The sequence below is a fragment of the Podarcis erhardii genome (assembly GCF_964252035.2).
Source record: "Podarcis erhardii genome assembly, chromosome: 2".
NCBI lineage: Eukaryota > Metazoa > Chordata > Lepidosauria > Squamata > Lacertidae > Podarcis > Podarcis erhardii.
The window spans coordinates 112450187-112473008 of record NC_138498.1 but is presented as its reverse complement, the minus strand read 5'-3'; the positions used below and the strand labels follow the sequence as shown (position 1 = coordinate 112473008).

At 46.4% G+C, this 22822-nt stretch overlaps 1 long non-coding RNA gene across 2 annotated transcripts; it reads left to right on the top strand.

Annotated features, from left to right (window-relative positions):
• Positions 1-5390: 5390 nt before the first annotated feature.
• Positions 5391-22815, top strand: LOC309337334. 2 transcript variants are annotated; one of them, XR_014154166.1, is made up of 4 exons: positions 5391-5405; positions 10526-10935; positions 14993-15099; positions 22510-22815. It is a non-coding gene; the product is annotated as an uncharacterized lncRNA (long non-coding RNA). The 2 variants fall into 2 exon arrangements; XR_014154167.1 differs by having other exon boundaries at positions 10359-10935.
• Positions 22816-22822: the final 7 nt, after the last annotated feature.

Genomic DNA, 22822 nt, shown 5'->3' with positions numbered 1-22822 from the left:
TTTCCGCCAGAGCCGTACCTATTTATCTACTTGCATTTTGACGTGCTTTCGAACTGCTAGGTTGGCAGGAGCAGGGACCGAGTGATGGGAGGTCACCCCATCGCGGGGATTCGAACTGCGAACCTTCTGATCGGCAATTCAAAAGCATCAATTCTTTGGCGATCAGCCTTCTTTATGGTCCAGCTCTCACTTCCATCCATCACTACTGGGAAAACCATAGCTTTAACTATACGGACCTTTGTTGGCAAGGTGATGTCTCTGCTTTTATTAGAATCATAGAATCATAGAATCATAGAATCATAGAGTTGGAATAATAATAATAATAATAATAAATTTTATTTATATCCCGCCCTCCCCAGCCGAAGCCGGGCTCAGGGCGGCTAACAACACTAAAACAGTACAACATTATAAAACATTATAAAAATGGATTAAAATGAATTAAAATCAAAATTGATGGCAACCATAAACTAAAGTTTTGTAAAGATTGCCAGAGGAGGGAGTCAGGCTGCGCCCTGACCAAAGGCCAGGTGGAACAGCTCTGTCTTGCAGGCCCTGCGGAAAGATGTCAAGTCCTGCAGGGCCCTTGTCTCTTGTGAGAGAGCGTTCCACCAGGTTGGAGCCGCAGCCGAAAAAGCCCTGGCTCTAGTTGAGGCCAGCCTAACCTCTCTGTGGCTTGGGACCTTCAAGATGTTTTTATTTGAAGATCGTAAGTTCCTCTGTGGGGCATACCAGGAGAGGCGGTCCCGTAGGTACGAGGGCCCTAGGCCGTATAGGGCTTTGAAGGTTAAAACCAGCACCTTAAACCTGATCCTGTACTCCACCGGGAGCCAGTGCAGCTGGTATAGCACCGGATGAATGTGATCTCTAAGCGAAGACCCAGTAAGGAGTCTCGCTGCAGCATTTTGCACCCGCTGGAGTTTCTGGGTCAGTCTCAAGGGCAGCCCCACGTAGAGCGAGTTACAATAATCCAGTCTGGAGGTGACCGTCGCGTGGATCACAGTGGCTAGGTCGGGGCGTGAGAGGTAAGGAGCCAACTGCTTAGCTTGGCGGAGATGAAAGAATGCCGCCTTTGTTATAGCTGCAATCTGCGCCTCCATAGAGAGGGAGGTATCGAAGATTACACCCAAACTCTTAACGGACGGTGCTGGCACTAATTGCACCCCCGCAAGAGATGGGAGTTGCCCCCTCAGCCCCCCGTCGTCCCGTCCCAGCCAGAGGACCTCTGTCTTCGAAGGATTTAACTTCAGCCGGCTCCCACGTAACCATCCAGCCACAGCCTCCAAGCATCTGATCAGTGTGTCTGGGGCAGAGTCCGGGTGGCCGTCCATCAACAGATAGAGTTGGGTGTCATCAGCATACTGATGGCAGCCCAGCCCAAAACTCCGGACAAGCTGGGCGAGGGGGCGCATAAAGATGTTAAAAAGCATTGGGGAGAGTATTGCACCCTGGGGCACGCCACACACCAAGGAGTGGCGGGATGACAATTCCCCCCCAAGCGCCACCCTCTGTCCCCGACCGGAGAGAAACGAGCGCAGCCATTGAAGGACTGTGCCCTGGATCCCCACGTCGGCAAGGCGGTGGTCCAGGAGTTCGTGATCGACCATGTCGAAGGCTGCTGACAGGTCTAGAAGAATCAGCAGCCCCGACCCGCCTCGATCCAGCTGCCTGCGGAGGTCATCTGTTAGGGCGACCAGAGCCGTCTCAGTCCCATGACCAGCGCGGAAGCCGGACTGGAATGGATCCAGAGCCGATGTTTCATCCAGAAACCTACCAAGCTGTTCAGCAACCGCTCTCTCAATCACCTTACCCAGGAATGGAAGATTCGAAACCGGGCGGTAATTGGATAGATCTAAGGGATCTAATGATGTTTTCTTTAAGAGCGGGCGCACCACTGCCTCCTTCAGTTCCCCTGGGAATGTCCCGGTGCCAAGGGACAGATTGATGATATCCCCCAGGGGGGCCCGCACCTCGTCTGGACACGCTCTAATCAGCCAGGACGGGCACGGGTCGAGAGGACATGTGGTGGGCTTTCCAGCTCGGAGGAGTCTGTCCACATCGGCTGGGGATATCCGGTCAAAGTGGTCCAATACTGGACCCGAGGACAGTCGAGGGGCCTCCAGTTCCTTTATTGTATCCAAATTGGCAGGGAGGTCATGGCGGAAGAGACCACAAGGGCCATCGAGTCCAACCCCCTGCCAAGCAGGAAACACCATCAGAGCACTCCTGACATATGGTTGTCAAGCCTCTGCTTAAAGACCTCCAAAGAAGGAGACTCCACCACACTCCTTGGCAGCAAATTCCACTGTCGAACAGCTCTTACTGTCAGGAAGTTCTTCCTAATGTTTAGGTGGAATATTCTTTCTTGTAGTTTGGAACCATTGCTCCGTGTCCGCTTCTCTGGAGCAGCAGAAAACAACCTTTCTCCCTCCTCTATGTGACATCCTTTTATATATTTGAACATGGCTATCATATCACCCCTTAACCTCCTCTTCTCCAGGCTAAACATGCCCAGCTCCCTTAGCCGTTCTTCATAAGGCATCGTTTCCAGGCCTTTGACCATTTTGGTTGCCCTCCTCTGGACACATTCCAGTTTGTCAGTGTCCTTCTTGAACTGTGGTGCCCAGAACTGGACACAGTACTCCAGGTGAGGTCTGACCAGAGCAGAATACAGTGGCACTATTACTTCCCTTGATCTAGATGCAATACTCCTATTGATGCAGCCCAGAATTGCATTGGCTTTTTTAGCTGCCGCGTCACACTGTTGGCTCATGTCAAGTTTGTGGTCAACCAAGACTCCTAGATCCTTTTCACATGTACTGCTCTCAAGCCAGGTGTCAAAAAAAAAAAAAAGCAGAGACATCACCTTGCTTTTTTTTTTAAAAAAAGCAGAGATGCAGAATAGATCTAGACTAACATTGTGTGTACTCTGCTTTCCAAATCAGCGGTGGAAGTGTACTGGATGCAGAGTGAATGAGAATGTGTGTACACAGCCCCCATGGCTCAATGTTGTATGGCTGCCTGAGCTCCAAACAGGATGATTGTTACATCGCTAGACTGAGAGTGCCCAGCCTCCTAAATACTACGTGTGGGACGTTTGTACGGGAAGAACATGGTTTGATAATCAGAGAATGAATAGCACACTCTGGTGCTAATGAGCTTCACCAGAGCCTCGCGATGCAGATAATAGGACTGTAAACAAGCGGGGAGAATGCCCACAGAATAACCTGGAAGATGCTCAAAAGCTGGAACTGAGTCAGCAGGATGTCCTGGCTGAGAAATGGCATTTTTGGAATGCATATATATGGCATGGTTTTCAAGGAGGGTAGAAAAAGAGGGGGAGGGGGAGGGGAGAAGAAGAGAGAGGGGGGAGAGGAGGGCGAGAGGGAGGCGAGAGGGAGCATGATTCTACAAAGGACTGTTTAGGTATCCCAGACAAGACCTAGCTATATAACTGCCCCCCCCCAAAAAAAGTTCTCTAGGACTCTGTGGGGCTGCCAGTGGGCTTGTGAACCTGCCAGGGTTGTTTGATAGACTGGCTATAGGAACTGGTGTCTTCCCCTTTGGAGTTGCAAAATAAAGAATATAAGACTTCAGAAATTTGCAATAGGAATCAGGCTTGGATAACAGCCCTTGAGATGTCTTGTGCAAGCAGGTCTCTCTTTTCAGATGTGAAAATGTTGATGGTATACTTTCTTCAGTAGGAACAACACAACCACACACACACACACAAACACACACAACCTCTGAGCACAGGTGAATTTGAGTGTGCATCAAAACACTCTGTCTCTTCAAGGCAACGTTCCCAACTGCACCTGCCGGCAAATCAGATTGAGTAACCTCGGGTTTGCCCTTGACATTTCTCACATCCTCCTGTAGGGAGCAGAAGGGTGACAGGCAAAAACAACCACAGGAGGAGCCCACTTTTATGGGTCGCCTGCCACAGTTCCTCCCGTCCACGGTCTTCCATGCATCCGGCAGATTTCTGGTTGTTCTTGCAGCTAATAAAGCCTTGAAATACTTGCCAGGGGAAAATGAGGGTGGGGGGAATTGTATCTGTAAGCCATCTTCTCACCATTGCTCCAGCCACTTCCTTCCCTTTCCATGGCTCCTTCCCAGTCTGTTAGGTAAAGGTAAAGGGACCCCTGACTGTTAGGTCCAGCCGTGACAGACTCTGGGGTTGCGGCACTCATCTCGCTTTATTGGCCGAGGGAGCTGGCGTACATGTGGCTAGCATGACTAAGCCGCTTCTGGCAAACCAGAGAAGCGCACGGAAACGCCGTTTACCTTCCTGCCAGAGTGGTACCTATTTATCTATTTGCACTTTGCCGTGCTTTCGAACTGCTAGGTTGGCAGGAGCAGGGACCGAGCAACGGGAGCTCACCCCATCGCGGGGATTCGAACCGCCGACCTTCTGATAGGCAAGCCCTAGGCTCTGTGGTTTAGACCACAGTGCCACCTTTGGAGTTAGGTACACACAATTGCCATGATTTGCCCCACCGGAATAGCCAGCACAAATTACAGCTCCCATTTGTGTCACCCAACCTGGCAAGTCCAATCCATGCAAACCTGTACCTTAGGACAATCCTGGCAGGGTTGTGAGACCACCAGCCGCCCCATGTACCTCTGAGTGCAGGGGCGGGGGGCCATAGCTGTCAACTTTTCCCTTTTCTTGCGAGGAATCCTAAGGGAATTTTCCTTTAAAATAGGGAAACGTTGACAGCTATTGGGGGGAGGCACTGTCTGCACCAACCTGCTCGTAATAAGAGTGCGACAGGCCATCAATCCGTATTTGAACTTTTTGGAAGAAGGGTCTAGAGAATTGGAAGGGACCCTGAGGGTCATCTAGTCCAATCCCCTGCAATGCAGGAATCTCAGCGGAAGCGTCCATGACAGAAGACCATCCAACCTCTGCTTAAAAACCTCCAAGGAAGGAGAGCCCACAATCTCCCGAGGGAGACAGCTTTGCTGTGCAACAGCTCTTACTGTCAGAAGGTTCTTCCTCATGTTTAGTCAGAATCTCCTTTCTTGTAACTTGAAGCCATGGGTTCGAATCCTACCCTCCAGAGCAGGAGAAAACAAGCTTGCTCTCTCTTCCATGTGACACAGGCCTTCAGATATCTGACGGCGGCTACCTTATCTCCTCACAGCCTCCTCTTTAGCAGGCTAACCACACCCAGCTCCTTCAACTGTTCGTCATATGGCTTGTCTCCAAGGAACTTTCGCATCTTGGCCGCCCACCTCTGAGCACGTTCCAGCTTGTCGAAGAACGGAGCCAAATATGATATTGAGAAGCTAAGCTGCTTAAAGCAAGCCGTGAAAGGATTAAGGGCACCCGAAGGAGAGGCTCAGATTGAGCCTTGAGATCTGAATGACTCAGTGTGGGAGGAGACATTCTGTTGCCTGAGGTAAAGGGCAAGATGGCGGCCCTTCCCATTCCATCGGCGACAGACGCCCGGATGTTGAATCTCAATCCAACACGGGTGATGGGACAGCACCTTACACTGGCACACGGGAGCCTAGGAAGCCGCGTTAAGACCTTGGGCCTGGCACTGCCTCTCAGCCCGGCCAACTCCACAGGGTTGTTGTGGGGATTAAATGATGATGATGATTTTTTATTTTTACCCCGCCCTGCCCAGCCAGAGCCGGGCTCAGGGCGGCTAACACCAGTAAAATAACAATAAAAATATAATAGAATCATAGAATCATAGAGTTGGAAGAGACCACAAGGGCCATCGAGTCCAACCCCCTGCCAAGCAGGAAACGCCATCAGAGTACTCCTGACATATGGTCGTCAAGTCTCTGCTTAAAGACCTCCAAAGAAGGAGACTCCACCACACTCCTTGGCAGCAAATTCCACTGTCGAACAGCTCTCACTGTCAGGAAGTTCCTCCTAATGTTTAGGTGGAATCTTCTTTCTTGTAGTTTGGAACCATTGCTCCGTGTCCGCTTCTCTGGAGCAGCAGAAAACAACCTTTCTCCCTCCTCTATGTGACATCCTTTTATATATTTCAACATGGCTATCATATCACCCCTTAACCTCCTCTTCTCCAGGCTAAACATGCCCAGCTCCTTAGCCATTCCTCATAAGGCATCGTTTCCAGGCCTTTGACCATTTTGGTTGCCCTCCTCTGGACACGTTCCAGTTTGTCAGTATCCTTCTTGAACTGTGGCGCCCAGAACTGGACACAGTACTCCAGGTGAGGTCTGACCAGAGCAGAATACAGTGGCACTATTACTTCCCTTGATCTAGATGCTATACTCCTATTGATGCAGCCCAGAATTGCATTGGCTTTTTTAGCTGCCGCGTCACACTGTTGGCTCATGTCAAGTTTGTGGTCAACCAAGACTCCTAGATCCTTTTCACATGTACTGCTCTCAAGCCAGGTGTCACCCATCTTGTATTTGTGCCTCTCATTTTTTTTGTCCAAGTGCAATACTTTACATTTCTCCCTGTTAAAATTCATCTTGTTTGTTTGGGCCCAGTTCTCTAATCTGTCAAGGTCGTTTTGAAGTGTGATCCTGTCCTCTGGGGTGTTAGCCACCCCTCCCAGTTTGGTGTCATTTGCAAATTTGATCAGGATGCCCTTGAGTCCATCATCCAAGTCGTTGATAAAGATGTTGAATAAGACCGGGCCCAAGACAGAACCCTGTGGCACCCCACTAGTCACTCTTCTCCAGGATGAAGAGGAACCATTGATGAGCACCCTTTGGGTTCGGTCAGTCAGCCAGTTACAAATCCACTGAGTGATAGCATAGTCAAGTCCGCATTTTAACAGCTTCTTTACAAGAATATCATGGGGCACCTTGTCAAATGCCTTGCTGAAATCAAGGTAGACTACATCCACTGCGTTCCCTTCATCTACCAGGCTTGTAATTCTGTCAAAAAACGAGATCAGGTTAGTCTGACATGACTTATTTTTCAGAAATCCATGCTGACTATTGGTGATCACAGCATTCCTTTCTAGGTGCTCACAGACTGTTTGCTTAATGATCTGCTCCAGAATCTTCCCTGGTATTGATGTAGGAGGGTGGAAACCAATTTAAAATACGGGTTAAAATACAATGTAAAATGCAGCCTCATTTTAATAGTAGCTCCCCTAAGGGGAGGGAAACACAAGGGTCAGACTGAGTTCAAACCAAAGGCCAGGCGGAACAGCTCTGTCTTGCAGGCCCTGCGGAAAGATGTCAAGTCCAACAGGGCCCTGGTCTCTTGTGACAGAGTGTTCCACCAAGTCGGGGCCAGTACTGAAAAGGCCCTGGCCCTAGTTGAGACCAGTCTAACCACCTTGCGACTTGAGACCTCCAAAGTGTTGTCATTTATGGACTTTGAGGTCCTCCGTGGGGCAGACCAGGAGAGGCGGTCTCATAGGTATGTGGGTGATGATGAGAGGGAGAGCACCACCGTGAGCTGCTTGAGGGAAAAAGTGGGATTTAAAAGCAGTAGAAAGATGGGCTGCCACAGAACTGCAACACTGCACCTGACAGGAGCAGACAGGTTGAGCAGGTGCAAGGAAGGCTCTAAGACACAAGCAGATCTCTCCCCTAGCACTGCCTTTCCCAACCTGGTGCCCTCCAGTTGGACGATGACTCCCATCAGTCTAATAATAATAATAATAATAATAATAATAATAATAATAATAATAATAATTTATTTATAGGAAGAATGGAGAATGAAACTGTTAGATTACGCAGAGCTAGATAAACTGACAGGGAAGATTAGATACTTAAGAGACCAAAAGTTCATTGAGGACTGGGGAAAATTTGTGGAACATCTGGAATATATAAGTGAGGGACAGATGACGCTTAAGGGATTTAAAGAAGCACTGTGAATAAAGTAAGAAGTATTGTCTAAAGGGAATAGGAAAAAAGAGATAAACAATGTCAATATAAATCTGAGAAATGTGTAATTAAAATTATAACTATGGATGATTTATGGAACAGCTGAGGGAAGTCCAAAAAAAGAAATAAGTTGTGAAAAACGATGTGAAATTAATATATTTTGTTTTGTTTTGTTTATTGATGTTAATTAATAAAAAATTATATGCAAAATAATAATAATAATTTATTTATACCCCACCCATCTGGCTGGGTTTCCCCAGCCACTCTGGGCGGCTTCCAACAGAATAATAAAATACAATAACCTATTAAACATTAAAAGCTTCCCTAAAAAGGGCTGCCTTCAGATGTCTTCTAAAAGTCTGGTAGTTATTTTTCTCTTTGACATCTGGTGGGAGGGTGTTCCACAGGGCAGGCACCACTACCGAGAAGGCCCTCTGCTTGGTTCCCTGAAACTTAACTTCTCACAGTGAGGGAACCGCCAGAAGGCCCTCAGCGCTGGACCTTAGTATCCGGGCAGAACGATGGGGGTGACGACGCTCCTTCAGGTATACTGGACTGAGGCCATTTAGGGCTTTAAAGGTCAGCACCAGCACTTTGAACTGTGCTTGGAAACAAACGTACTGGGTGTGGGAAGTCGTAGGTCAAGGCATCTTGGGGGCACCAGGTTGGCAAAGGCTGCTCTAACACCTTGCCACTAACCCCTCCTGCCCGCAATGCATTTATTTTCTTTCCAGGTCTGTGGTTTTTGATGCTTTTGCCTACTCCTCATGTTCGTGATTTGTTTCAGAACTGGCTGAGCATCCTTCTGAGGCACCCAAGCCGGCAAATGAGACAGAAGACTGAAGAAGCAGGAAGGACCACCAGGTACTCTCAGCCAACCCCACTCCCCCGTGATGGTCTCCACTTTCCCTTCTGCTCCAGCACTTGCAAGAGGCCCCTGACTGTCACGGGAATCTGCGTTAATTAACACAATATTCCAAAGGAAATAAAGATCTTTTCAGCCATGGGCCAGACCTCAGACCATGTGGTGGGCCAGACTATATTTTTTTTGGGGGGGGGGATGAATGAATTCCTATGCCCCACAAATAACTCAGAGATGCATTTTAAATAAAAGCACACATTATGCTCATGTAAAAACACCAGGCAGGCCCCACAAGCATTTTAAATAAAAGGACACATTCTACTCATGTAAAAACACACTGATTCCCGGACCGTTCGCGGGCCAGATTTAGAAGGCGATTGGGCCGCATCTGGCCCCCGGGCCTTAGGTTGCCTACCCCTGATTTACTCCAACCCCCTGCAATGCAGGAATCTCAACTCAAGCATCCATGACAGATGGCCATCCAACCTCTGCTTAAAATCCTCTAGTGAAGGAGAGTCCACAACCTCCCGAGGGAGTCCGTTCCACTATCAAACGGCTCTTACTGTCAGAAAGCTTTTCTGTATCTCTAGTCGGAATCTCCTTTCCTGCAACTTGAAGCCACTGGTTCGAGTCCTACCCTCCAGAGCAGGTGAAAAAGAGCTTGCTCCACCCTCCATGTCACAGCCCTTCAAATATCTGAAGATGGCTATCATATCTCCTCTCAGTCTCTTCCTTTCCAGGCTAAACATACCCAGCTCCTTCAAGCGTTCCTCATAAGACTCAGCTTCCAGACCCTTAATCATCCTAGTTGCTCTCCTCTGCATACCTTCCAGCTTGTCAACATCCTTTTCAAATTGTGGTGCCCATAACTGGACACAGTATTCCAGGTGTGGTCTGTCCTGAAGCCTTCTTAGACTTTACTGATTGGTAGGGTGAGAGAGGGAGGAAGGAGTCAAAAGACACTGAGGTTGATTCAGAGAAAAAGTTCTTTATTTCTGCTCTCCGGAGTAGCAGAAAGGCACTTGCGTGGTCAGTTCACAGCAAGTCCGAAGAAAGAGAAATTTCACACAGTATATATATCCTCCAGGCACCCTCTCCCCCCTTCCCCAGGAGTCCAGCCTCGTATGTTCATACACGTAAGTTGACATCCATGACCATAAACAGATGTTCCTGTACATAAGTTGACATCCATGACCACAAACAGATGTTCCTGTTCCTGTACTCTTATCTTGGGGTTAAGAGGGTCACTCAGCTATAGGAGTTTCCCCTGATGCCATCTTTATCTCCAGCCGTGGGGGCTGACAGACCCTGTCTTGCAGAGTCTGTGCATCACTGTGTCAGGACATTTACAACCTACAAGATAAGATAAGCCCCAGCTTTGCCGTCCCGTCTCCACTTCGGAACTGACAAGGCCATCCATTAAGCGTCATGGACTGATAAAGGAGAGGGCTTTGTTTATACAGCTGGGTTCCTGTTAGACATTGGCTCAAGTCCTCAAGTTAATGCTTTTTAGCTAATGGACCCTTGGAGAAGGAAAAATGGGGATTTTGGAGCCCGTTTCAGACTGACTGCACAGACAGGCTTTAGATTTGGGAAACCCGTTCCTTCAGTCCAAGGCTGATGGACTTAGCTTTGGTACCTTTTGGGTTTTCTTTAGGTAACTATCTCCAGAGACTTGGGCAGTAATTGCTTTGGCTTCTCTTGAAGCATCGCATTTGTGACACAGTCTGTTTGCTGCCCAGGAATGCATTTGATTTATTGGACCAACCCGAGTGTGAACTTCATAGTAATGTGCGGCTAATCTTCTCAAATCTGTCCAATTAGTGACTCACCCAGGATAGAGAAGCCTTTTTAAGAACTGCTGTGCACTGATCTTCCGCATTTCCTGCTTTAATCTCTGAACAATTTCCAATTGCACATTAAATTCATGGAGCACCAAGGGCTGGAATACGTTCTGAGGTGCGTTAAGTACCGATGGTTGAATTGAAATTAGACAACCCACACAAGTCAGGAGCAGGTGACAGTAGATGGAGACCAGTTGAACCGGCACAAACCTCCCTGTGGATTATTGCAAAAGATCAATCAAAATCACTCCACCCCAAACTGAATTAGCAGCCACCTACCAGTTCTGGGAAGGAAAGGAGAAGCTGCGTACATAAAGGCACCTGAGATTCTTAGACCACTGGAACATCACCGGGAGAAGGCATCCAAGACAGAATCAACATCGCCACCTTGTAAGTTAGAACTTCTTTTTTCGCCGGTTGAAAAGAGGGGAAGAAGACTTCAGAGGTGAAGGTGATTTGCTCCGGGAGCATTAGGAACCCTGCAGGTCCAATAGGATGATGATTGCCTGGAGAGAGAAAGGAAAATGGGGGGAAATTATTACAGGGCTGCACCGATTGGTGGTGTAGGATGGTGGAAGCCTACTCTGTTCCTCGAGCGGGAGGAAAATGGACTGCTAAACAGATGGGGTTGTTTTAATGTCTAATTATGGATGCTCATGGTTTAATCTTTGTTTTAACTGTCTTTTATACTTTCCAAGCCGCTTAGAAGCCTGTTTAGGAATTAAGCAGTACAGTGGTACCTCGGGTTACAGGCGCTTCAGGTTACAGACTCCGCTAACCCAGAAATATTACCTCAGGTTAAGAACTTTGCTTCAGGATGAGAACAGAAATTGCGTGGCGGCAGCACAGCAGCAGCAGAAAGCCCATTAGCTAAAGTTGTACCTCAGGTTAAGAACAGTTTCAGGTTAAGAACGGAGCTCCGGAACGAATTCAGTTCTTAACCCGAGGTACCACTGTAAATTAATAGCTAACCAAGCAAGCAACATAAAACTGGGTTTTAATTAATTAAAGAGGATAGGGAGACAAATGAAATTTATTTGGAACGAGAAACAGCGTGGAGGAAGAGGTTCTTCCCAAATCAGCTGGTCTAGGAACACAGGTGATTTTGCCTTGTACTTAGGGAGGTTGGATTGGCTCGCTTGCCAGAGTCATCCATTTCTGGCATCTAGCTCTTCCATTCTGGTGGCTGAAATGCAAACTACCTTTGCTGTAATGCAATTAATAAAACCACTATAACTGGTGAACTGTAGTTTTATTAATCCTGATTATTTTTTTACAACAAAATAAATATGAAAGTCATCTTTAAATGTATTAAATTTGTTTAGTTATCATGGGCAGCATTCAACTACTTTTATTATTTTTGCTCTAGGATTATCACTATGAGATTTTGACCCTCCCCTACCCCAAATCTTCCCCAGGGAGTTGCGGGGACTGGATATGGGGAGAACATTTCATTGCGCACAGAGGATTTCTCTGCGCAAATCTCACCTTAGTGCTACATTGAATACAATGCAATGCTTCTTAGCTCATATTTAACCTCGATTAATAAATAACATAAATGCGGACTTGTGAAATTGGGGTGCTTAGTGGAGCCTCAGCTTAATTAGACTGAAGTAATTTGCCTTCATGGGACGTGGGTGGTGCTGTGGGTTAAACCACAGAGCCTAGGACTTGCCAATCAGAAGGTCGGCGGTTCGAATCCCCACGACGGGGTGAGCTCCCGTTGCTCGGTCCCTGCTCCTGCCAACCTAGCAGTTAGAAAGCACGTCAAAGTGCAAGTAGATAAATAGGTACCACTCCAGCGGGAAGGTAATCGGCATTTCCGTGTGCTGCTCTGGTTTGCCAGAAGTGGCTTAGTCATGCTGGCCACATGGCCCGGAAGCTGTATGCCGGCTCCCTCAGCCAATAAAGCGAGATGAGCGCCGCAACCCCAGAGTCAGTCACGACTGGACCTAATGGTCAGGGGTTCCTTTACCTTTACTTTAATTTGCCTTCATAAAACAACAGTCGGATGTTGTAAACAGTGGAGACTCTTCCATTACGGCTTCTGGGGCACATCTCTCAGAATATCGAGAAATATTTTTAATGCTGCAAAAAGAAAGAAATCTCAAAGCCACACTTCCCCACCCAGCACACATTTTATACTTCTATGAATTTGCAGAGGCTTGTGGAGGCATTTTTGTCAGTCTTCTGTTTCCTGGCCAGTCAGCTGTCTGGCACCACTCAACCAACCCTAACCCAGAAATATAGCCAGGGCCGGCCTGTCCATAAGGCAGACGGAGGAAGCTGCCTCAGGCGGCAGAATCCAAGGGGTGTCTCTGCATGTGTGGCCAATGCTGGAGAAGCAAGGAGAGGCGGTTGTGAGATCACCCTGGGCTCCTGCAGGATCTTGCAGAAAAAAACATGTAACTGCCATTTGAATTTTAGGATTATTGAGTATTAAAAGGACTGCTGGCTTTTTACCCAGTGATGACCACACTGTGGCTCTCACTATTTTTTTGAGGACTATTTAGTAGCCACTATATCAGATATTGGAGGAAAACCTTGAAAGCCCAACACCATGAAGATGTTCAGAGCTGTTTCCTTGAAGGCCACAGCTCCCCATAATTTTTTTGTTTGTACTAGTAACCAGAGAAGCAAGGGGTTTTCCCCCCCTACTTTGTGGAACATTTTGTTTTGTTTAATACCGTATTGACCTGAATATAAGCCTCACTTCTTCTTTTTCCAAATTCCAACTTTGAAAAGTAAAGGTAAAGGTAAAGATACCCCTGCCCGTACGGGCCAGTCGTGTCCGACTCTAGGGTTGTGCGCTCATCTCACTTAAGAGGCCGGGGGCCAGCGCTGTCCGCAGACACTTCCGGGTCACGTGGCCAGCGTGCCGAAGCTGCTCTGGCGAGCCAACACCAGCGCAGCACACGGAAACGCCGTTTACCTTCCCGCTATAAAGCGGTACCTATTTATCTACTTGCACTTAAGGGTGCTTTCGAACTGCTAGGTCGGCAGGAGCTGGGACCGAGAGATGGGAGCAAGTCCTAGGCACTGAGGTTTTACCCACAGCGCCACCTGCGTCCCTTTTGAAAAGTAAAGTGTGGCTTAAATTCGCGACCTTACAAAAACTGGCTTTTACGATATCGCTGCTGGAACAGACATACAGTAAAATGGAACGGGTGTGAGTGCCTGCAGAATTTTAAGGGAGCGGCTTATATTCGGGTATTGTCTTTTTTTCTCCCCCCCCCCCTTGAATTTTAAAGGTCCGGCTTATATTCGGGTACGGCTTATATTCAGGCCAATATGGTATTTGTTTGTGGTCTTGTGTGTGTGTGTGTGCATGTGAGAGAAAGAGAGAGAGAGAAAGCATGGACACAGTATGTGTATGTGTCCTTCTGTAATAAATATCTATAGATTTTTCTGAATAATTTTGCATTTATTTTTGTGAATTAAATTGGGAGGAGATACAGTGGATGGCTTGTGAAGCGACAAACTCTGTGCTCAGGTGTCCCTGCATTCACCCATTAAAAGCCACATCAGCAGCTGGGAGGAGCAGGGCAAGCAAGGCACCTTGATCTGAGTGACATGCAATTCCAGAGTATTTCCCAAATAGGTGTGTGAATTTGCTCTCAACAAGTCCCTTCCTTAGCTTTGCACAATCCTGCCACGGTTATGAGCAAACCAGGAGCCCCATGTGCTTGTCTGCCCTTTGTCAAGCACTCCTGTATGGTCTCTGTGGACAAAATGTTCTTGTATTTTTAGGGGATATTTTACTATCACTGAAGTTAGGGGAGAAAAACCTTAGAAGAAAAGTTACTTTGATCAGGTAGACATCTGTGCTGGATGGCAAGTCAACACAGCATGCAAAGGGGATGGTGACTGTAAGGTGAACAAGAACGACAGTCTACTGAACTCAGCTACCTTAGTGAAAAAAACAGAACTTTGAATGCGTTATAAACATGCAACACTAGATGGTGCTGGAGAGCAAAAAAAAAATTCTTTGCAATTTTACATAGCGCTTTTTTCCCTTTTGTCATAATGATTTAATTTCTGACTTATTTATAGCAGGGTTTTATCCTGCGTGTAGATCCACCCTAAATGTACTAAATTTATATCCTGCCCTTCCTCCCAATGGAGGCCAATGGGCATGGCAAACAATGAGTGATAAAACAGCAAATACATCATAGAAACAAAATTTTAAAAACCCCAAAAGAAAAAGCAACTCTATTTCAGATGCAGACTATGAAAGATAACAAGTGAAGCCTTTTTCTGGCATGGAGACGAAGCGATGGAGGAAGCGTTCGTCGGTTTAATTTCTGCATGTTGGCCTACTGTTATAAATGAAAAAGAGCAAGGCCAGTAAAAACTGTGGGAAATACTATGCAGAAAGGAGGATATTTACCCTGGTTATGTCTTGGAGCCAGTCTGTGACTTATTTCTTCCCAATTTCTACCTGCAGGTAAAGGTGAACCCAGCAAGCTGCCAAGATGTGCAACTTGAATTTTGTTTGGACCATACTGAAATGTATGTTTAAGATAGTAAAGTGGATTTGTAACAAGGCCAAAGGTAAGAGGAGTGGGCTGATGCAGGGGGTCTTATCATTCACCCACCTTCCCCAAGGTGGTATCCTTTTCATTACTACAAAACCCATCAGCTGCAGCCAGCATGGCCGTGAGAGCTGGGGCTGGTGGAAGTTGTATGTAACAGCTGAAGGGCACCAGGTTGGGTAAGGTTCCAGCACATTCAGAGTCTGATCCTGATACACTTCTGTTAAACACATATAGAATACCCTCTCTGAATGCTTATTTGCCATGCTTAAGACTTCCCTGATTCTGTTGTTTAACCTTCTCTTGAAAACCTCATATTTTACCTGGTGCTTAGTTTTTTATTACTTTTTTAAAAAAATTATACAGTATTATTTTTACCTATTTCTGGAAACTGCCTCGTGAGGACCTGGTCCTAGGAGACAGGATAGAAACATTTTGGATAAATAAATAAAATTATACAGTGGTACCTCGGGTTACAGATGCTTCAGGTTACAGACTCCACTAACCCAGAAATAGTACCTTGGGTTAAGAACTTTACCTCAGGATGAGAACAGAAATCATGTGGCAGTGGTGGGAGGCCCCATTAGCTAAAGGTACCTCAGGTTAAGAACAGTTTCAGGTTAAGAACGGACCTCCAGAACAAATTAAGTTCTTAACCCGAGGTACCACTGCACAGAAGTCAGGGAGGATGGGGGGGGATTAACTTAGAAATAAATAAAAAAAAGAAAGAGCTTGTTTCAGTGGGCATTTTACCTACATGCACACTGGGCTCCGGTAAGTTATTTCCAAACACTTTTTATTGAAAGGGTGGGGCAGATATCTGCCAATTAAATATAATGGAGCCAAACATGATACTCTGAGCTAAGACATTTAAATTAAACACCAATAAGATAAGGGCACCCAAAGCAGAGGCTCAGATAAAGATCTTGGTGACTGGGTGGCCCTGGCACAGGAGAAGGGACAATGTCACTAGAAACATAGGGAGCTCAGTATTGCCCACACGGACTGGCAGTAGCTGTCCAGGGTATCAGGCAGGGACCATTCCAGCTCTACCTGCAGATGCTAGGGACTGAATCTAGGACTTTCTACATACAAAGCAGATACTCTAGCCCTGAGCCACAGTATGGTCTCTCCACATTTTGCTGCCTGAGGACAAGATGCCCCCCTCTCCCATCATCCACTGCCCTTGAGGGCAAACAGGCTACAGTGGTACCTTGGTTCTCTAACTTAATCCGTTCCAGAAGTCCGTTCCAAAACCAAAGCGTTCCAAAACCAAGGCGCGCTTTCCCATAGAAAGTAATGCAAAACGGATTAATCCGTTCCAGACTTTTAAAAACAACCCCCCCAAAAACCAGCAATCTAACATGAATTTTACTATCTAACAAGACCATTGTGTTGGTGATATGCAGCGTTGCGTGCACAGCGGAAGGATGAGGAGTACGTGCCACATACTCTATATTGCTTTATTTACACTTCAAAGCTGGTATGTTACAGAAAAACATCTTGCCTCTGCCGGAGCAGAGAAAAGCATCCTCTCTCCTCTAAAGCACAGAGAGAACAACACATTGAACTGCAAAGAACAGTGAAAAACAGGAAACCAGTGTACGTCACATCCAGTCTCCCTTTCCCGTGGGAAAACCCAACAGCACAGACTGTGGAATGTAAACATTGTCTTGTGACAAGCATTTCGCTGCACAAGCATTTCGCTGCACAGTGAAGAGAGCAGAAACCAACATCCTCCCCCTTTCTGTGAACATCACTGGGCAGCGTGTTCGTACAATATCAGTACAAACCCAACTTCTGCACATAGGTACAGTGTTGATCCCTTGATACAATCTTGGACAATACATCAGCAGGAATTTCATCACCTGGCATATAGGACACCGTTACGAGTCCCTTCTGAATACGTTCCCTAGCATGTTGCAACTTCAATTGCAAGTGCTTCGTGCTTTGCTTACAACCTTCAGAATTCAGCAAAACCAAACATGCTTTGTTGTCCTGGTAAACCTGGATTGGACATTTGACAGGAATTTTCATGTCTTTGCACAATTGTAACAACCATTCACAATCTTTAAGTGAATAAGACAGTGCATTCAGTTCAGCTTCACAAGTACTTAAGCTAACTGTTGTTTGCTTCTTGCATGACCAATCAAATAGACCCTGATTGTACATATAGCAAACTCCAGACGTACTTTTCCTGTCTGTAGTGTCACTTCCAAAACTTGCATCTGCAAATATCTCAAGACCACCAGACTTCTGATTGTTAAATCTCAGTCTGTAATGCATAGTGCCTTTCAAATACCGCGCTATGCGTTTCAGAGCTTTCCAATCCTTAACAGTAGGATTGTTGACTTGTCTGCTTAGCAAATTACAGCTAACAGCAATGTCTGGTCTTGAACATCTGGCAATGAAGTTTAGCTTGCCTAGCACACTTCTGTACAGTGTAGTGTCAGAAAATGCTTCTTCAGTGTCATCTACCTGATAACCTGTTATCATCGGTGTGTCTACAGGGTTAGCATCCATCAGGTTTAGTTTGCTTAACACATCAGCAATTTTCCGTGATTGGTGTACTAGAATGTTACCATCTTGATCTCTCTCTATTTCCAGAGATAGGTAGTTGTTTACCTCACCAAGATCTTTCATGTCAAAGTGCTCTTTCAGTTGAGCTAGGGCGTTATTGTACATTGTGACATCCTTCCAAAAGAATAAAAGATCATCAACACAAAACAAACAATACAGTTTCTTTTGCCCCTCCTCTTTGACAAATACACATGGATCAGCTTTCCCTTGCTTAAAACCTAGAGAAAACAATACTTCAGTGAGTTTTGTGTGCCAACACCGTGCACTTTGTTTGAGACCATAAAGGGACTTCTTCAGAGCACAAACAAATCCCTGTTTTACCTGTACGCCATCAGGTGGAAGCATATAAAGTGATTCATCTAGAGATCCGTACAGAAAAGCTGTATTCACATCATGGTGACTAATGTGTAGATTTTCCTCTGCAGCTAGCTTGAGCATAAGCCTAATGCTCTCATACCTCACTGTGGGAGAGTAGGTCTCGTGATAGTCTTCACCTGGTACCTGTGCAAAACCTCTGGCTACCAATCTGGCTTTGTGTCTGACTATCTTGCCATTTTGATCAGTCTTCGCTTTGTAGACCCATTTGCTTCCAAGCAGTTTCATTCCTGGAACTACTGGAACTAGGTCCCATGTTTTGTTCCTTTCCAAGGAATCAAGCTCAGCCTTCATTGCATTTAACCATGGCTCAGCTTCCTTTGAATCCAAATCCTGGATTTCTTGGAAACTTGAAGGTTCAAATACCTTCTTGGAGCTTTTAACAGCTGTTACTGCTATCTTAGCAAACTCATCAGCAAATCTCTTTGGAGGTCTGCCTTTTGTGGCTCTTTGTGACCTGCGAATTAGCCGTAGGTCTTCAACACTCTCCTCTTCCTTCTTGGGAGAAAAGTGACCTATTGTGAACAATGGTTCCTCCAATTCTTGATCAGAGCTTTCAGAGGGTCGCATAGAGGCTTTCGCACTCTTGAAATCCTCTGAATCACCCGATTCAGTTTCAGACTCAGAATCAGAACCTTCATCAGTGGGTGTGGGTTGCTGTGGTTGCTTTTGACTATCCTCAGTCTCATCACTGTCATCAGGATAACATTGGAAAATTCCCACATTCTCCCCCCACTTGGCATTGTACTCAACACTTCTTGTGAGCTTAATTGCCTTTGAGTCAGTCATCATTATTCTGTAAGACCCTTTCTGATAACCTAGAAAGATACCATGCAATCCACGCTTGTCTAACTTGGAGTTTTGTGGTGAGTGAACCCACATGTCAGAACCAAAAATTTTCATGTGTTTGATGTATGGCTTCTTGCCAAACATCTTCTCATACGGGGTACAACCAATCGCTGAAGATAACCTGCGATTATAACTGTAAGTGAAACATGAGAGAGCTTCGGCCCAATAACTCTCTGGAAGATTTGCATCATGCAGCAAGGTTTTTAACCCTTGAAGCAAAGTCTGGTTTGCTCGTTCCGCAAGTCCATTCTGCCATGGCGAGCGAGGACTAGACAAATCGTGTTGAATTCCTTTCTCAGTCAGAAAAGCTTCAAACTGCTGAGAAGTGAATTCTCCCCCGCGATCACTGAAAAGAGTCTTTACCTTCTTACCATGCACATTTTCCAACCAAGCACAGAATTCCTTGAACCTAGGAAAAGCCTCTGATTTCTGTTTGAGATTGTACACATAAATATACCTGGAAAATGCATCAATGAGAACCATGAAGTACCTGTTTCCTCCCAAAGAGGGCGCTAGTGGTCCAACCAAATCAGCATGAACAATTTGGTATGGTTCTGTAGCTTGCCTACTAGACACCTTACCTTTCGCAGCCATTTTCACCTTGTTTGCTGCGCATGCCTTGCACTTCATGTGGTACCTGCAGGGTTTAATAGTCATACCTTCAACCAAGGCAGGCATCTTAGATACTGCCTCAAAATGCAAATGACCAAATTTCCTGTGAAAATCATGAATACATTCTGCATGCAAACTTTTGTTAGTACCTGCAATGCAACAAGTGTCATCCTGCACAACATCATCATAATACAAAACATACAAACGATCAACATATTCAGCATACAATACATAATCATTTTTCTTTGTGATGATGCACCTTTTGTTCTTAAAGGAAACGTCAATATTCCGCTCATTCAGCTGTCCAACGCTGAGCAGATTATGTTTGGCATCCGGCACATAAAGCACATTCTGTATCGATAAGTCCAAACTGTGAAGAACAACAGTTCCGTAGCCTTTACTGGGGATTGTGTGGTCATCCGCCTGGTGAATCGCACCTTCCTGCGGTGTAAAAGACACGAACAGTCGCTTATTGTTGCACATGTGGTGGGTCGCTGCTGAATCAACCACGAAGAAAGATCTAGACGTCTTCTGGACCTCTGCAACCTTTGGAGTGAAGCGTGAGACCATTGCCTTGTGCTGCGTTGTCCTGGACACTGGACCTTTGCCTTTGCTCTGGCCTCTTCCACGCGATGAGCTTCCGCTGCGCTGCTCTGTCTTGGCCCTGGGATATTTGCATTCCCTCTTCATATGGCCTAGATGTCCACACGAGTAGCATTTCACTGCCTTCAAAGCTTTGGCGCCATCTGGTGGTTCCACTGCACTATGGGATGACGTCTGTGAAGTCTCCCCCTTGCCCATGCAGCTAGCACCCCGGCGATCTGCTTCATTCAGAATCACGGCAGTAACATAGTCCACTGTCAGCTGAGCAGTTGGCTGTACAGCAATCTGAGTCGCAACAGACTCCCAACCTGAACCCAAAGATTGTAGTATCATGAAGGAATACACAGCCTCTGGAAAGTTGAGTCCTCTCTGTTGCAGCTCATGTCTCAGATTCTGCATCTCCATCAGATGTATACGCACATCTCCACCTTCAGCAAGAGCCATATTATGCAGCTTGTTAAAGTAAAACATAGTGGATCCAGCTTCTGTCCTCAAGTGAGCCTCTCTCAAAGCGTCCCAAATTTGTCTGGCTGAGGTCTTATCACGCAATAGACAGAGCTCTTCTGGGGATACTATCAATGTAAGAGTTCCCCTTGCTTTGGAATCTTTAGCTTCCCATGCATCTGTAACTGGAGCTGGGGGGGTGTCTGTAATAACTTCAAACAGACCCTCTTTCCGCAGAATAGCCTCTGCATAGAGAACCCAGTCCGCATAGTTTTTCTTATTGAGCTTAGGAATTCCACAAGCATCCTGAAGGGCCATCATGACTCTGGCATTAGCCTTCTGCGTCATGTCTGCTGCTTTAAACCATGCTGCGTCACTATTTTCTGCAGCTGCTTTAGTCCAAAAGCACTTTTAAAAGTTACTTTCGATTTCCCCAGCATAGGAACTTGTTCCTTTGAGCCTGGCAAAACGGCCTTAAAAGATCAAAGTCCAGCCATAAAGCCATTAATTAGAAGCTGGCAGGCTGCCCGGAGCAGTAGCACATACCTCATTAATCATCTTGACGCGCAGAGCAGATTCAGTTCCGATCTGTCCCTCTGCATTCCGATCCTTTGCCGGCACTCCGATTCGACTTCTGGAGCCCATTCTTAAGATGACTGCGTTTTTCTGGGCCCATAACCAATTGTTGGTGATATGCAGCGTTGCGTGCACAGCGGAAGGATGAGGAGTACGTGCCACATACTCTATATTGCTTTATTTACACTTCAAAGCTGGTATGTTACAGAAAAACATCTTGCCTCTGCCGGAGCAGAGAAAAGCATCCTCTCTCCTCTAAAGCACAGAGAGAACAACACATTGAACTGCAAAGAACAGTGAAAAACAGGAAACCAGTGTACGTCACATCCAGTCTCCCTTTCCTGTGGGAAAACCCAACAGCACAGACTGTGGAATGTAAACATTGTCTTGTGACAAGCATTTCGCTGCACAGTGAAGAGAGCAGAAACCAACACATTGATCCATAAAATGCAAGCAATAGTCAATGTAAAGGTAAAGGTAAAGGAACCCCTGACCATTAGGTCCAGTCGTGACCGACTCTGGGGTTGCACGCTTATCTCGCTCTATAGGCCAAGGGAGTCGGCATTTGTCTGCAGACAGCTTCTGGGTCATGTGGCCAGCATGACTAAGCCGCTTCTGGCGAACCAGAGCAGCGCACGGAAACGCTGTTTACCTTCCCGCTGGAGCAGTACCTATTTATCTACTTGCACTTTGATGTGCTTTTGAACTGCTAGGTGGGCAGGAGCAGGGACCGAGCAATGGGAGCTCACCCCGTCACGGGGATTCGAACTGCCAACCTTCTGATTGGCAAGTCCTAGGCTTTGTGGTTTAACCCACAGCGCTACCCGCGTTCCTATAGTCAATGTACTGTACTATAAAATAAATAAGACAGTATTGTTGATAGATAAAAATTAAAATTAATCTTTTTTCTTACCTGCACTGATGATAGTCATTGTTTGGATGAGGGGGGGGGACTTCTATCCATTTCCATAGTCACACAATCAATCAATCAATCAGTCAATCAATCAGTAGCTGAACTGGGTTCCACACAGTGCAGCTTCTGATTGGTGCAGGCACCCTGGAAACAATAGCCGACAGTTGCATCGGACATTCGGCTTCTGAAAAACATTTGAAAACGGGAACACTTCTGGATTTTCACCATTTGGGAACCAAGGCGTTTGAGAACCAAGGTACTACTGTAGATGCATGGATCAAGGTTTCTCCAATTAGATTTTCTGGAAATGAGCAGTGCATGCCTGAACACGTTTACTCAGAAGTAAGTCCCTCTGAATTCAGTGGGACTTCCTGCCCAGGAACTTGGTTAAGGATTTGCCCCAGTAGGCCAGGTTCCCTTCCTGACTTCTGGCCTTTTAGGCTTTTCCCATAGTCTTCATGTGTGTTTCTTTTTCAGAACGGATGAAGCCACACAAGCCGGCGATTGAAAAACCACCCAAGGCAGAGACTGAAAAACCACCCAAGGCAGAGACTGAAAAACCACCCAAGCCAGAGACTGAAAAACCACTCAAGCCAGCGACTGAAAAACCACCCAAACCAGCAACTGGGAAACCACCCAAGCCAGCAACTGAAAAGCAAGACTGAAGAGGGAATGACGGACCTCCACAATCCCGTCTTCTCCAACACTGGCAGTAACATCCCTCTGATTGTCAAGGCACGCCATGTTATTTTGTTAATGCAATAAAGCTGGTTTGGAGCCGAACATCTGA